The 15,147-nt window shown below is 38.3% G+C and overlaps 1 long non-coding RNA gene across 1 annotated transcript in view; it reads left to right on the top strand.

The window, feature by feature from the left end:
- Window positions 1-8,639, top strand: part of LOC103105185 (uncharacterized) — a 43,604-nt gene extending 34,965 nt beyond the window's left edge. Inside the window, exons 2-3 of the long non-coding RNA XR_001623286.2 lie at window positions 3,808-3,890; window positions 8,430-8,639. This is a non-coding gene — a long non-coding RNA (uncharacterized LOC103105185). The remainder of the gene's footprint in view (window positions 1-3,807; window positions 3,891-8,429) is intronic.
- The last annotated feature ends 6,508 nt before the right edge of the window (window positions 8,640-15,147 follow it).

The following is a 15,147-nucleotide window of genomic DNA, read 5'->3' as shown; positions in this document are numbered from 1 at the left end:
GGAGTGGTCAGCCAGTGAAGGTAGGAGTTGATGCTATCTCCTTAGTAAAATTAATGTGGCACAGTGGATCGAGTGCTGATATTAGAATCAAGATGATTTAGAAGATTCAAAATCAGTCTTAGATACTAGCTGCAGGACCTTGGACAAGTCACTTAATCCGTTTGCCTCAGTTTCTTCAATTGTATAATGGGGATAATACAGAACCTACCTTCTAGGGTTGTTGTGAGGATCAAATAAGATATTTATAAAAATATTTAGTACAGGGCCTAGGACACAGTAGGAGCTATTTAAATATATATTCCCTTCTCCCTGCATTTTCTTTTTATTTCTTTTTAAGTTTTTTTTTTTTAAACACTTACCTTCCATCTTAGAATCAATACTCTGTATAGGTTCTAAGGCAGAAGAGTGGTAAGGGCTAGGCAATGGGGGTTAAGTGACTCCCTGGGTCACATAGAAGTGTCTGAGGCCAGACTTGAACCTAGGATGTCCCATTTCTGAGCCTGACTCTCAATTCACTGAGCTGCCTAGCTGCCCCCTGCATTTTCTTAAAAAAAAAAAAAAATAGAATTTATTTTTAAGTATTTCAGGCCTTCCTTCCTTCCCCTTATCATAGAAGGTATCATCTGGCAAACAGATCTGTGTAGAGGGATTATGTCTTCCAGTTTTTAGTTCATTCTCTGAAAGTGACATTCACAAATTATTCTTCAAGTATTAAATCTGTGGCTGCATATATTGCTTTTTTTGGTTCTGCTCCTTTTGCTGTTTATTATCCCAGGTAGTTCTTTCCAAGGTGTTTTTTTTTAAATTAGCCTGCTCATCATTTTTTATGGTGCAGTAGTGGTCTATCACAATCTTATTCCACAATTTGTTTAGTCATTCACCAGTCGGATGGGCATCCCCTCAATTTCTCATTCTTTGCCACCACAAAGAAAACCACTATATTTTGGAACATATGGCTTCTTTTCCTTTGCCTGATCTCCCTGAGAAATAGCTCCGCTAATGCTTTTGCTGGGTCTCAGGGTATCCATGGTCTTCTCACTCTCTGGGCATAATTCCAAATTGCCAGTGATGACTTTTCTTTGTTCCTTCCTTCCTTCCTTCCTTCCTTCCTTCCTTCCTTCCTTCCTTCCTTCCTTCCTTCCTTCCTTCCTTCCTTCCTTCCTTCCTTCCTTCCTTCCTTCCTTTGTCTATAATGCAAATTAATCTTGAAAGTGTGTTTTGAGTTGTATTTTTCCCCTAGGATAGCTGGATATTAAACATTTATCGGTATGCAAATAGGACTAGCTTACTTGAGTTCTAATCCTTGGTTCTGCTATTGGAACAACCAATATGACCTTGGGCAAGTCATTTAATCTGTATGGGTCTAGTTTCCTTATCTCTAAAATGAATAGATTGGCCTGAATGAGCTCTAATTTTCTATCTATCAGGGAAATGCTAGTGTATAACAAATCCCAAAATTGCTAGCCTATAGAAGCTATTTCCCTTTGGATAGAGTCTGTTTCCCTTCCATTAAAAGAACCTAAACCTAGTTGTTTTTCGATTGCCTTCTTATGGGCTTTTTTTCTCTCCATGTTATATTTTTGCTTTTTTCCTTCTCCTTCCCAATGCAAAGAAAAATAGAACGTTTTCATATTGGCGTGCTCTTTAAGAAGTTTTTTAAAAAAATAAAAATATGAATGTTGGGGAAAAGCAATGGATTTTTGACACATGCAATTCTAAGAGGAGCTCAGAATAATTCAATAATGAAATGACTCTTGGCTCCTAAAGCAACCCACAGGAAATAAAGATTAGGCACACACATTTTTTCAAAATTCTCTAAAGCCAGTGAGAGGCTTCATGACAAAGCCAACATTTCTTGAGCATTTTCCCTGCTTCAAAGCTTCTTAGGGCCAGGCAACCCTAAACTAGGAGAAAAAGAATCCAAGCTTTTGATTGTTGTTACGGCCTATCTCTAATGGTCAGACCATGTAAATTGTTAACTCCTTTAGGGATCCGAAACAAATTCACTAAAACAATTCCTTTGTAGCCTGTACAAAAATCTTCCGAACGTCATGGGAAAATAAGCGTATTTTGAAAAATTGAAGTTTGAAAACAACAGATGCTACTTGGTAATGCTAGTGCTTGATGGGTAGGAAAGAACTGTTTAGAACTCAATTGCTTGGGGCAAGGCTTAAGTGTGCTAAAGGCTGTGTGTCTTAAGGAGTCTGGGCAAGGGCTCACATGGCAACGATTTTCTTCCCAAAGAGTCAACTAATAATTATCTTCATTTGTGGACCCTCATTAAAAATACAAAAACTTTAATTTTTCAAAAGAGGATAAATTAAATGCTAATGAAAGTTTTTGAGAGGGGATGCTATTATTCATTGTAATGTATTTCAGAAGTCATACATAATCATTAAAAGAAAGGGTTTCAGAGCGAATTAAAGTTAGTTTTATGAATTCATTAATATTTGCTAATTTCCAAAGAAGCTGGACCTTTGGTGGAAGGTTGAATCTCTGAATACCATGGATACCTTGAAGATTTGCTATAAAGATTTGCGAATCCAGATGACATTTTGTTTCATTTAGGATCACAGGATTTCAGAGCTGAAGGAAGCCTTTAAAAATCTCTGCCAACATCCTCTTTTTACAGTAGAGGAAAATGAGGCCCTCAAATTTAATGTGCATTATTGATATTTTCTTCATCGTTCTCTTAAATCTAGACAAAAAAGAAAAGTGGTGACTTGTACCATTTGCCAGTTTTTAAGACGTAACTACTTAACACTGAACATTTCACAGTCTGCTCTGCCCAGCTGTTTTAGTCTGTGCAGTCTGAGACGAAAGGCATTTCCCCTGCCTCACAAATCTTTTTTTTTGACTCTTACTTTCTGTCTTAGAATTAATACTGTCTTTGTTCCAAGGCAGAAGAATTGTAAGGTCTAAGACAGTGTTGGCAAACCTTTTAGAGTTCTGGTGCTCAAACTGCACCTTCAAGCTGCCCCCTACCTGCATGACCCTGAATGCATTGGTCTGTTGGACAGAGGGGTGGGGCATACAAAAAATATCATCAGGGGCAGTGGAGAGGGGAAACGGAGCAGCTCCCTCCTTGCCACTGGGGCATACATGCCACATCTTCCAACATGGGTCTAGGCAAGGGGGGTGAAGTTACTTTCTCAGTGTTATATAATTAGCAAGTGTCTGAGGCTTTATTTGAACTCAGGACCTGCCATCTCCAGACCTGGTCCTCAATCTCCTGAACCACTTAGCTATCCCCAATCCCACAATATTCTAAGTATAACTTATCTTTACTAATCAATTTCCCTTTCCTCCAACAAAAAGGGAAATGAAGTTACTGTGAAGTGGCAAAGTTGGGATTTGAACCTAGGTCTTCCAGTTGAAAAACTCAAGTGTTCTTTCCTCTCATATGATGACTTCTCCATTTCTTTAGCTCCTTGCTTGATTTTGACTTGGAAAAGGTATCAGGTTTATAAAAATGTATGAAAGGTGACCCATTTCAGCGTTAGGGGAAATCTGAGGTGCCAAGGTGGTAATAAATGTATTTGTTAGCACTCATTCCCTAACAATTTCCACTACAACTTTCATTCTTATTAATTTTGTCCTTTGTGGAAATTAAAAAAAAAATCAACGTGGCATTTCATCCGCCCTTTTTGCACATTAAATAGAAATAAAAGGGAATGAAGCAAATAATTGACAAGAGCACAATCCTTATTTTCTTAACCTCTCCACCGAGGCATTTTGTTATTGTTATAGAATACATGTGTGTTTTTAAATATATTTTAATTTTAAATATGTTCCTGCTTTTTTCAGGTTCTTTCCAAATCTGGCTTTGTTGTTGCTGGGATTGGTAAAATTTCGGTGACAAGCAAGTCCCAAGTTCCAGAAGACAAAAGGTAGTCTGTTTCCCACTGATAAATGAGTTGTTTTAGCACCTGTAAATCTGTTTTGCATTTCATTTAACCCTTCACTCAGGGTTGATAACAGGACCAGAAAATGGGCTTTGACAGCATGTTGTGATTTTACAGTAGACAGGGGTAAAGCCAGAGTTAATTGCAAGCACATGGCTTTTAGGAGTGCAACTTTTCCATTTAGCTCCAAGTATGTGACCCGGTAGGATTCAAGCCTATTTCTGCAGCGGTTGCTAATGATGAAGGCATTCATTGGTTTCTTTCACCCCCTCCCTCAATGGGGACGCGATGAGCAGAGTTCAGTTTGTTTTTAGAAAAGCAACATTTTCAAAACTGGGAAGTAGCCTTGTTCCCATCCCCCACCGAAGCCCCCCTTCCCCCCCTCCTGCCTCCCAACTTCCCAAGAGGTGTTTCTGCTAAACTGTTCCAACTCCCAAACCTGTTGGAATACTAAACAATGGCCCCAGTGCTTGAGTAGTGCCGAGAGGCAATTTCAGCGGTGTCTAGTTTCAGCCCAGAATGCTAAGGTCATAATTTTAGGCCATAGATGGTTCTCCCAGATGTCTTTGGTCAAGTTAATCACCGTTTGCCTGAAGGGTGAGCTTTCAGGTAATCCATCACAGCATCCTTGTAAATCAATAACTCCTTCTAGGCCAAAGAGCAGCCGAGTTTGTGCTCGCTCAGAGCCCCAGGACAGAGGCTGAAAATGGAGCAGCGTCCTCCATCTTTGACGTTGGCCACCGAAGCCCACTGGGATTGGGGCTTTTTGGAGAGCTGTAGAAACTCCGCATGAAACCTTACTATACGTTCTTGGACTGCTGAAAAAAAAGTCAGTGGCGTCAGTGGGATGCTGTTGATTGTTTTGCAAGACTGAAACCCGATGCCGTGGAAGGGCCATTTCCCAACTCCAATTTTTCATCTCAGAGGGCAACGACCTGACACTCGTGTCGAGGCTTTCCCTGATCCCCAAACATTCCGAAAATGCTGTGGCGGATGCTTTTGTTAGGTGCCAAAGGGAGAAAAGAAGCAGGCTCTCCCCTGATCTCCCAGGCTTGTTTCCCCTGCCCCCATTAGAACCTGAATTCCATGGAAACTAACCCGAAGACAAATCATCTTGACTCATTTTGAGTTCCTACGAAGGACCTGGGACTAGTGGGCTGAGATCATCACGGACCTATTCCCTAGCACTCTGTGGAAAGTCTTGAAACAAGTCACACTATGCGGTTTCTTCCCCCCCCCCCCCCCTTAAACCCTTCTCTTCCATCTTGAAGTCAATACTCTGTATTGGCTCCAAGACCTGGGACTAGTGGGCTGAGATCATCACAGACCTATTCCCTAGCACTCTGTGGACAGTCAAGTCACACTATGCAGTTTCTTTTTTTTTCCCCCCTTTAAACCCTTATCTTCCATCTTGACTTCCATCTTGAAGCCAATACAGAGTATTGGCTCCAAGGCAGAAGAGTGGTAAGGGCTAGGCAATGGGGGTTAAGTGACTTGCCCAGGGTCACACAGCTGGGAAGTGTCTGAGGCCAGATTTGTACCCAGGACCTCCCATCTCTAGGGCTGGCTCTCAATCCATTGAGCTACCCAGCTGCCCCTATACTGTGCATTTTCTGCTTTAACTTTAAACACATTTACTAAGTAACATTGAAGCCTTTTGGCTTTAAGTCCTAGCTTCTCCTCTGTCCCCTCCCTCAGTTTTGCAAATCTCTTTAAGTATGTTATCTTGTAACCTATTATATCTAGTAACTCTATCCTGGGTGGAACAAAGGAGCAACATTAACAACAACAACAAACAAACAAACCTTTACTCTCTGTCTGTGAATCAATACTAAGGATTGGTTCCAAGGCAGAAGAGTAGTACTGGCTAGCCCAGGTTCAATCAGCTAGGAAATGTCTGAGGCCGAATTTGAACCCAGGAGCTCCTTTCTCCAGGACTGGTTCTCTATCCACTGGGCCACCTAATTGCAATGCCCACCCCACTTTGCCCCTTCCGTTTTAAACCTAGTAATAATTATTAACAACAGTATTTGCAGAAGGATTTGAATTCAGGTCTTTCTGAGTTCAGTATTCTCTGAACCACCTAGCTGCCAGTCTGATCATATACTATTCCATTCATTCAACCATTCCTTAATTAATTCAACAAGCACCTCTGGGAAAGGTCCAGTATTAGTTCCTGGAGAAACAAAGACAAAAGCAAAACCTTTCTTGTACCCGGGGACTCTCTTGAGAACAAACAACACGTAGGCAATTAAACTGGTACACAGTATTTGCTGGGATGAGAGGAGGAATGAGCAATTGGGGAAGGAGATGGAATGAAGGCTTTTCATGGCAGATGACACTTAAGCTGACCCTTGGGAGGCCAGAGGAGGTTAGGGGTTCCAAGAAGTGGAGACGAAGATTTCAGGAATGAGTCCATGGAAGTCCGAGCTGGGACATATGGAATCATAAAATCCCAGTGAGAAGGCACTTGCAATGGTGCCCACTCAGTCTCACTCATTAGTTATTATTAAACTAGAATTTATATACTATTTTAAGGTTTGCAAAGAACTTGACTGTTGCCTCATTTTTGACATCACAATAAATCTTGGAAGTAGGTGCTGTCCCATTTAACAGATGAAGAAACTGAGGTTAACAAATTCTAGGTGACTAGCCTAGGTTCATGCAGACACTCAGGAAGATGAGTCTTCCTGATTCCAGGCCTGACACTTGAGCCACTGCCCTCGAGAAGGTGTAGAGTATTCAAATCTGGGTATTTTTCATGGTGATGAGTTTTCAGTTTGTCATCTTTTCAGGATGGGGAGATTATGTTATTCCTTGGAATGGAATCCAAGCAGAGCTACTAAGGAAGAACAGAGAACATCCCTTTTCCTAAATCAATCAATAATCATACAGTCATTGGACATTTCTTAAGTACTTACTGTGTCAGGCTTTGGGCTAAGTGCTTGGGGTTAAAAAGAAGGGGGGGGATAATCAATACTATTGAGGAGCTCACAGTCCATTGGGACTGGGGACAGTATGCAAACAATTATGCGCAAACAAGGTAGATAGGATAAATAGGAAATTAAAGGTATTAGAAAAGACATCATTTAGAAAATGGGATTTTGGCCAGAGAAACTAGGAAAGGAAACTAAGGAGGAAAGGAAGGGGAAGGGAATAAACCCTAACAAAGCACCTATTATGAGCCAAACACTTTTAGAAATATTCTTTCATTCTCACTTTACTATAACACTGCAAAGTAAGTACTATTAGCCCCATTTTATAGTTGAGGAAACTGAGAGAAACAGAAGTTGTGACTTGCCCACAGTCACATATCTGGTAAGTGATTTGAACTCAGGTCTTTCTAATTGCAGGCCCAGTGTTCTCTACTCTGTGCCATCAGGTAATGCAGGAGGAAGGATGGAATTCCTGACATGGGAGATAGCCAGTGAATGCATGATGCTGAGGGGTATTGAGGCAAAGAGTACAAAATCATTGAATCATAGAGTACACGGAAGAAAACAAATTATAAGAAGAATGGCAAAATGGGAAGGGGTCAGGTTACAAAGGGCTTTAAATGTTAAATCGAGATTTTTACATTTGATGATGGAGCTCCTAGGGAGTGGCTGGAGTTTATTGAATGGACATAACAGGATCGGACCCTAAGTTTTAGGCAGATCAATTTGACAGCCAAGAGGAGAATGGACAGGAGTGGGGAGATAGTTAAGGTAGGGAGACCCACTAGCAGATTATTGTAATAATCCAAGCACGAAGTGATGAGGGCTTGGACAAGACAAGGTCACAGGAGGTGAGATATAGTGAGAGGAGAGGATAACACAGTTTGTGAGTCAAAGAATGACTTGCAAAGATGAACATGCTCTCTAGTCATGGGAAAATTAAGAAGAAAGGAAGGCCTGGGAGAAAGCTACCAAGTTCAGTTCTGAACATGCAGAGTTCAAGATGTCATCCAATTTGAGATGTCCAACAAGTGGAAATAGGATAGAATACTAAGGGATCCCACTTTTTCTGAAAGGGGGTAGCAATGCCCCCAGCCAAGGATTGTAACTAATCTTGAAGTTGGAGATGGTCGATAATAGCTTCTAGTTAAGCTGGGTTTGAATGGTTCCGACAGGAGCCAGGCTTGAGAAGGAATCCAGCTTCTGGGGAGATGATGTAGCTGAAGAAGGGACAAATGGCAAAGCCAGTGTGATGCATCCATCTAATGGGCATATAGAGAAAAAGTTATGGGGCAGACCTCCTGGACCTGAGAGAGTCCATCAGAGGCACCTTCCAAGGGACTGGAGGCTAAGACACTGAGAGAAAGCTGTGTAGGGAAAGGCAACTGGAGAACAGGATCCTCATGATAGATGTTGTGTCATCGAACCACTTCTGTATTACAGATTCTAAGTTGGAAATCATTAATTTCCTTGAACATACTCACGGGCGTCTGAAGACTTTTTCTTCTGGCCCTGATGAAGTCTTTACTTTGTTTTAAATATTTACTTTGTATTTATGCAATATTAATTAAAGATATTCATTCACTAGATTGGGAATACTTATTGAGAATGCAGTTGGGAAGAGGCAAATGAAGGAGAGCATCTTCAGAGAAGAGAGACACACATGGAACTTTGTCAGACCTCCATCTCTGATTGGGGGGCTCAGAGCTAAAGAAGAGAGAGAATTGGCTTCTTGGGTCCCTGTTATTTTGTATGTATGTGTCATGTATCTGTTCAGAAGTCTTCTAAAGTTTGTGAACCGTTACTCAGAATATTTCAAAAAAGTATAAAATAAATATTTAGAATTATAAAGGAAACCAATTATATTGAAACAGTTATTGAAATACATATATACATATGAGTGTATAAATTTAATAGAATCCAAGTGAAGAACCAGTGCTTTATTACTATATCCCAGAGAGGAGAAAGTATATTTTTTACTAAAAAAATTTTTTTTAAACCCTTACCTTCTTCTGTCTTGGAGTCAATACAGTGTGTTATTGACTCCAAGGCAGAAGAGTGGTCAGGGCTAGGCAATGGGGGTCAAGTGACTTGCCCAGGGTCACACAACTGGGAAGTGTCTGAGGCCAGATTTGAACCTAGGACCTCCCGTCTCTAGGCCTGGTTCTCAATCCACTGAGCTACCCAGCTGCCCCCGAAAGTATATATTTTAGAAGGAAATCAAACTGAAAAAATAAGACAGTAATAGGGTAGTGTCAAATATAGTTGAATAATTCTTATTCTACCACTGCTACTTTTGCACATAAGTTAGCAAGCACAGCTGAGAAATGAAAGGTAGGTTGCATGCAAAATGTATGTTTCTCAAGACAAATGCATTGGATAAAATTTTGAAAAATTATTGGTTGAACTTTGGTCTGATATGATCAGAAACATGGATGCTGTGGGCCTTTGAGACTTTTCAGGAGGGATTTGCCTACCCCAGGATCATAAGAAATTACTAATACCTAAATCATAGGTCCATGAAGATCACAGCAATCTAAGATATAGTGCTTGTGGTCCTTCTTTACATACAGACAAGGGTCTAGATCTCTTAAAGAGGTAAGCAGGTGGTACAGTGCCTCAGGTTAGGAGAATTTGAATTCACATCCAGCCTCAGAAACACTTAATTAGCTACGTTACTGTGAGCAAGTCACTCAACCTCTGTCCACTTCAATTTCCCCACTTACAAAATTGGGATAATAATAGTACCTACCTTTCAGGATTTTTGTAAGAATCAAATAGGATGATATTTGTAAAAAGCTTAGCACAGTGCCTGCGTACTTAATAAATACTTATTTCCTTCCTTCCTTATGCATGAATGTTATGACATTCATATCAGATTTTCCTATTTCCAAGATCCATATCATGTGGAATTCATGGAGTCAGTGTATGCAATTAAAGATTAGTTCTAGAAATTCTTTGTATTCACAGTTTTTGATCTGGGTTTATGAAGGGACTTTCTTATTACACTATAAGCCCAGGAGGAAAAGAGGCATTTTTAGATGGGTGCCTGAGCTAAGGGTGCTAAGGCTTATGCTCTCAGTATGATGGTAAATGAAGACAAGATCATCTCTAGAGAGTCGTGGTTACTGATGAACAAGATTAGATCATGTATACATTTCCTTATACTACAATAAATGACTAACTCAAGTCATACAACTAGTAAAGTTTACATATATATATAAAGTAAACATATAATCAATTAATAGGCATGCCACTTACCAGTAAATGTATTTGCTTACTTTTGGTAACTGCTAGTAAATCATGTCTCTACATAAGAAGTATTTACCTATTTATTTTCCCCATGCTTTGGAAGAGGCTATTTTGAGGGGAGAAGAAGGGCTTTTGAAGAGCATATCTTTTTAACAGCAACAAAAAACAAGAACACAGAGTGATAATTAGGTAAAAATCTGAGGGAGAATCATCTTATACTGGGTAGAAAATTGTTCTCGTATTGATCAGCAAGGGTAGGAGAAAAAAAGAACAATTTGATCAAAAGGTACACAAAAAAGTCAGGATAATGAATGGACGATGTAGTTATATATTTATATACACATATATATGTATATGCATATATGTGTATAAATATAATTGGTATCACTTACAATACTCTAGTTTATACCTTACTAAAGACTTCTAAATGATGAGCTATTCTCTCTGTCTCTGTCTTTGTCTCTTTCTCTCTCTCTTCCCTTCTTCCCTCCCTCTCTTTCTCCCTGTTGTTTTCCCTCTTTCTCTATCTCTCCCTTTCTTTCTCCCTCCACCCTCTCTCTCTTTCTGTCCCTCTGTGTGTGTGTCTCTCTCTTTCTCTTGGTGTCTCTGTCTCTCTCTTTGTCTCTGTCTCTGTCTCAATCCAATGTTTTAAAGAGAAGAAAGGGCAGCTGAAAGTGTTCTCCCTTGAATGATTTTCTTAGGTCAGGAGCTTTAGTTCCTCAGATAACTTTCTTAGACAACTGAAAGCAACTGAAAATTTAATATGAGAGAAAAGTCACAACATATGCTTTTCACTATTGCTTTTAAAGAAAAGGGATGACAGTAATAGGTAGCAGCAGACAGTCTGGAATGTGAGGGGAGAGGGTCATATTGAGAGAAGATATAATAACTTACAGCTGGATGAAAAAGATTAAACTGAGATGGATAATTTTCTTTAATATTACCTTGAGTTCTAAGTTTGTGAACTTGAAACTATGCTCCAAGCTCTTTGCAGAACTGAGAACTTAAAGCCATACAGATCAAATTGTCCAAAGCTTATTTTAATGCTTTACATACTTAGGTATTTTGCACATATGAAATGGATCAGGAAGAAAGTACAAAAAGTTAACCAGCAAATCTTTCTAATATCATACTTTTGTATTTGAATTTTTGAACGCGCATATCCCTTAATTGTTCAATTAAATTTCATCAGATTCAATGCTACCTAACCTTCTAACTTGTAAAGAACTTTTTAAAATTCCTGCTTCTTTTATTTCCTGTTTAAAAAAAAAAGAGGCAGCTAATTGGTTTAGAGGATAGAATGCTGGATGTAAGAGTCAGAAAGACCTGAGTTGAAATCTAGTCTCAATCACTTACTCACTGTAGAATCCTGGGCAATGCACTTAATCTATCTGTTTCATTTTCCTCATCTATAAAATGGAGATAATAATAGCACCTATCTCAGGGAAGTTATGAGGATTAAATGAGATAATATTTATAAAGCACTCAGCACAGTAGGTCTTTAAAGAAATGCTTATGAAAATGTATTAGACATTTCCCAGCTCTGTAATCTGGGCAAACTTCATAATTGTTCTATCTATGCCTTTTCATTTTTTAAATTTTATTTAATTAATTTAGAATATTTTCCCATGGTTACATGATTCATGTTCTTTCCCTCCCCTCACCCCGTAGCGACGCACAATTCCACTGGGTTTTACATGTATCCTTGATCAAAACCTATTTCCATATTGTTGATGTTTGCACTAGGGTGATCCTTTAGAGTCTACATCCCCAATCATATCAACATCAATCCATGTGATCAAGCAATTGTTTTTCTTCTGTGTTTCTGTTCCCACAGTTCTTTCTTTGGATGTAGATAATGTTCTTTCATATAAATCCCTCAGAAATGTCCTGGATCATTGCATAGTTGCTAGTTGCTACATTCAATTGTGCCACAGTGTATCAGTCTCTGTGTACAACGTTCTCCTGGTTCTTCTCCTTTCACTCTGCATCAATTCCTGGAGGTCGATCCAGTTCTCATGGAATTCGTCCAGTTCATTATTCCTTCTAGTGCAATAGTATTCCATCATCAACAGATACCACAACTTGTTCAGCCATTCCCCAATCAGGGGGCATCCCCTCATTTTCCATTTTTTTTTTGCTACCACAAAAGTGTAGCTATAAATATTCTTGTTCTAATCTTTTTCCTTATTATCTCTTTGAGGGTATAAAACCAGCAGTGGTTTGGCTGGATCAAAGGGCAGGCAGTCTTTTAAAGCCCTTTGTGCATTATCTATGCCTTTTTAATTCACAGATTAAGGGGGTTAAATGCAAAAGGTTAAGCAAAGGTACTTGGGGAACTACACTAGAGTTTTTCAGCTGTCATTGAATCACTGATAACCATTCATTGGGCCCAGTCTTTCAGTTCCAATTTATCTGTATGTCATATTGTCTATTCTATATCTCTTTCATCCTTTACACAAGAACAGCATGAGAGAATTTGTCAAAAGCCTTGTTAAAATCAAGGCAAACTACCTATAACAATCTCCAGTTTAACATTTTAGTTACTTTGCAAAAAAAAAAAAGAAAAGGTAATTTGCTATGACCTTTCCTTGAAGAAGTCATGATAGGTCTCTGTGATTTTCTCAGTAATACATTCTAGATTTTTCCCTGCAGATCTGAGGTGAACATCACTGGCCAATGGTTAGACTATTCACTTCCTTTTTTGTTAAAATCAGGACATTATTTTTCTTTCTACAATCCTATGATACCTCTTCTTTTCTGTATAATCTTCCAAAAGATCATTGATAACAGGAAGAACAGAAAGAACAGTTGTCCATTCACTCAGTAGTACCCTAGGATGTAGTTCATTATGACTTGAAGTCATCAAGGAAAGCTCTCTAGTTAAAGCAATAAATTATTTGAATGACAAAAAATTTTAAAACTTTTTCAAACCAAAATTAACATTGTTTAAGGAAAAAAATTAGAGTTGGAAAGAACCTATTTTGTTTTTTACAAAGCCCTCTAACTTTTGTCTGGCTAGGAATTCTAATTTTATTAATAGTTTTGATATGTGTAACTGTATTTTTCTAATTTTTTGATGCTATGATTTTTAAAAATTTAGTTGTGTAACCCATTTTTTCATACATGAGTCATGTTGGGTGTTAAAACTTAGGTATGATTCTAGATTGGTGGCCAAAGTAATGACTTAACACTGTGAGAGTAAGGATCAGAATTAGTGTGAAAGCTTGGAAGATGAGAAGGATTCTTTATTCCCGCTTTGTGAGTGACAGATGTGACTCCAGGTTCTCTTTGAGATTGACTCCAAACAACTGGAAAACAGTTTTTTACAAGTTTCTCTTATAAAAGCCTCATTTTTCAAATATAGATAACTGAGTCAAATTTATAGGAAAAGTCATTCCTTAACTGATAAGAGTCACAGGATATAAATAGGGAGTTTTCAGAAGAAGAAATCAAAGCTTTCAATGGCCATAAGAAAAAAATGCCAAAAATCACTATTTATTAGAAAAACAAAAATCAAAACAATTCTGAGAGACCACTCAAACCTATTCCGATTGGCAAACAAGACAGAAAAAAAGTGAATGGCAAATGCTGGAGGGCAAATGGAAAAAATAAGGACATTAATGCATTGTTGATGGAGTTATGAACTGCTCCAACCATTCTGGAGAACAACTTGGAACTATGCCCAATGGCATACTCTTTGACCATGCAATACCTCTACCAAGTCGGTATCCTAAAGAGATAAAAGAAAATGGACTTCTGTGTACAAAAATATTTGTAACAGTTCTCTTTGTAGTGGCAAAGACTTGGAAATTGCGAAGATGACCATCAATTAGGGAATGACTGAACAAGTTGTGGTATGTGATTGTGATGGGATACAATAGTGTTGTAAGAAGTGATGAGCAGTACAATTTCAGAAAAATCTAGGAAATCTTATATGAACTGATGCAAAGTGAAGTGAGTAGAACCAGGAGTACATTTTGTACAATAACAGAAATATTGTAAAGATGATCAACAGTGAAAGATTTAACTATTGTAATCAACATAATGATGCAAGAAAATTCCAAAGGATTCATTAGGAAAATGCTATCCATTTCCAGAAAAAGAACTCATGAACTCTGAGTACATATTGAAGCATGCTTTTTCACTCTCTTTATTTTTCTTACTTTTTATTGACAAAATGACTAATACAGAAATAGTTCGCATGACTTCACATGTATAATTTATATATTGCTTGGCTTCTCACTTGGGGTAGAAGGGGCTAGTGGGAGAAAGTGAATTAGGAACTCCACTTTTTTACAAAGAATGCTAATATATATATGTATATATATACATATATATAAAGAGATTGCCTCTGAGAAAGATATGTAGGGAAAACTAATGCATTAATATGTCTATGATTTCCATTTTTGTTTACCTAGAAATTATAAGAGAATTTCTCATGGAAGAGATTAAGGCATATTTTTTGGTTTAGAGTGATCTTAGCTTACTCCCTTCTAACAGCACCTCCCTCACCCCATGTCATTCACTCTTAAGTACTGTCCCATAAACTCAAATTTGCAAAATTTCTTCAATTTCTATTTGGTACCTGCTTTATGATGGGTTTAGTCACTATATATTATCTGTGGTGGTCTTTTGTGACCATTTGGAAAGCAGAATCTAAGGATGTATTAGAATTGCTTGCTTTCCTCCTTTAAAGGATAGCAAACAGGACAGCTTGTTGCTTTTAAGCCTAGAAATTGTGCCCCATAGTCAACAATATTTATAGACTCAGATGGATATAATTCTGGTTCACTACCTCTTTTCAGAGGATAAGAGAATAACTGGCCTTGTGGCCCTTTCTTGCTGGAGTCTTTTTGCTAGTATCCTATTTAAGATTTTTGCATCTATGTTCATTGAAGAGATTGGTCTATAGTTTTCTTTCTCTGTTTTTGACCTGCCTGATTTTGGGATCAGTACCATATTTGTATCATAAAATGAATTTGATAGAACTCCTTCTTTGCTTATTCTGTCAAAAAGTTTGTATAATATTGGAATTAGTTGTTCTTTGAATG

The sequence above is a fragment of the Monodelphis domestica genome, chromosome 7 (assembly GCF_027887165.1).
Source record: "Monodelphis domestica isolate mMonDom1 chromosome 7, mMonDom1.pri, whole genome shotgun sequence".
Classification (NCBI taxonomy): Eukaryota; Metazoa; Chordata; class Mammalia; order Didelphimorphia; family Didelphidae; genus Monodelphis; species Monodelphis domestica.
Note: the sequence above shows the minus strand (reverse complement) of the source record. Positions and strands in the feature narration are given on the sequence as shown.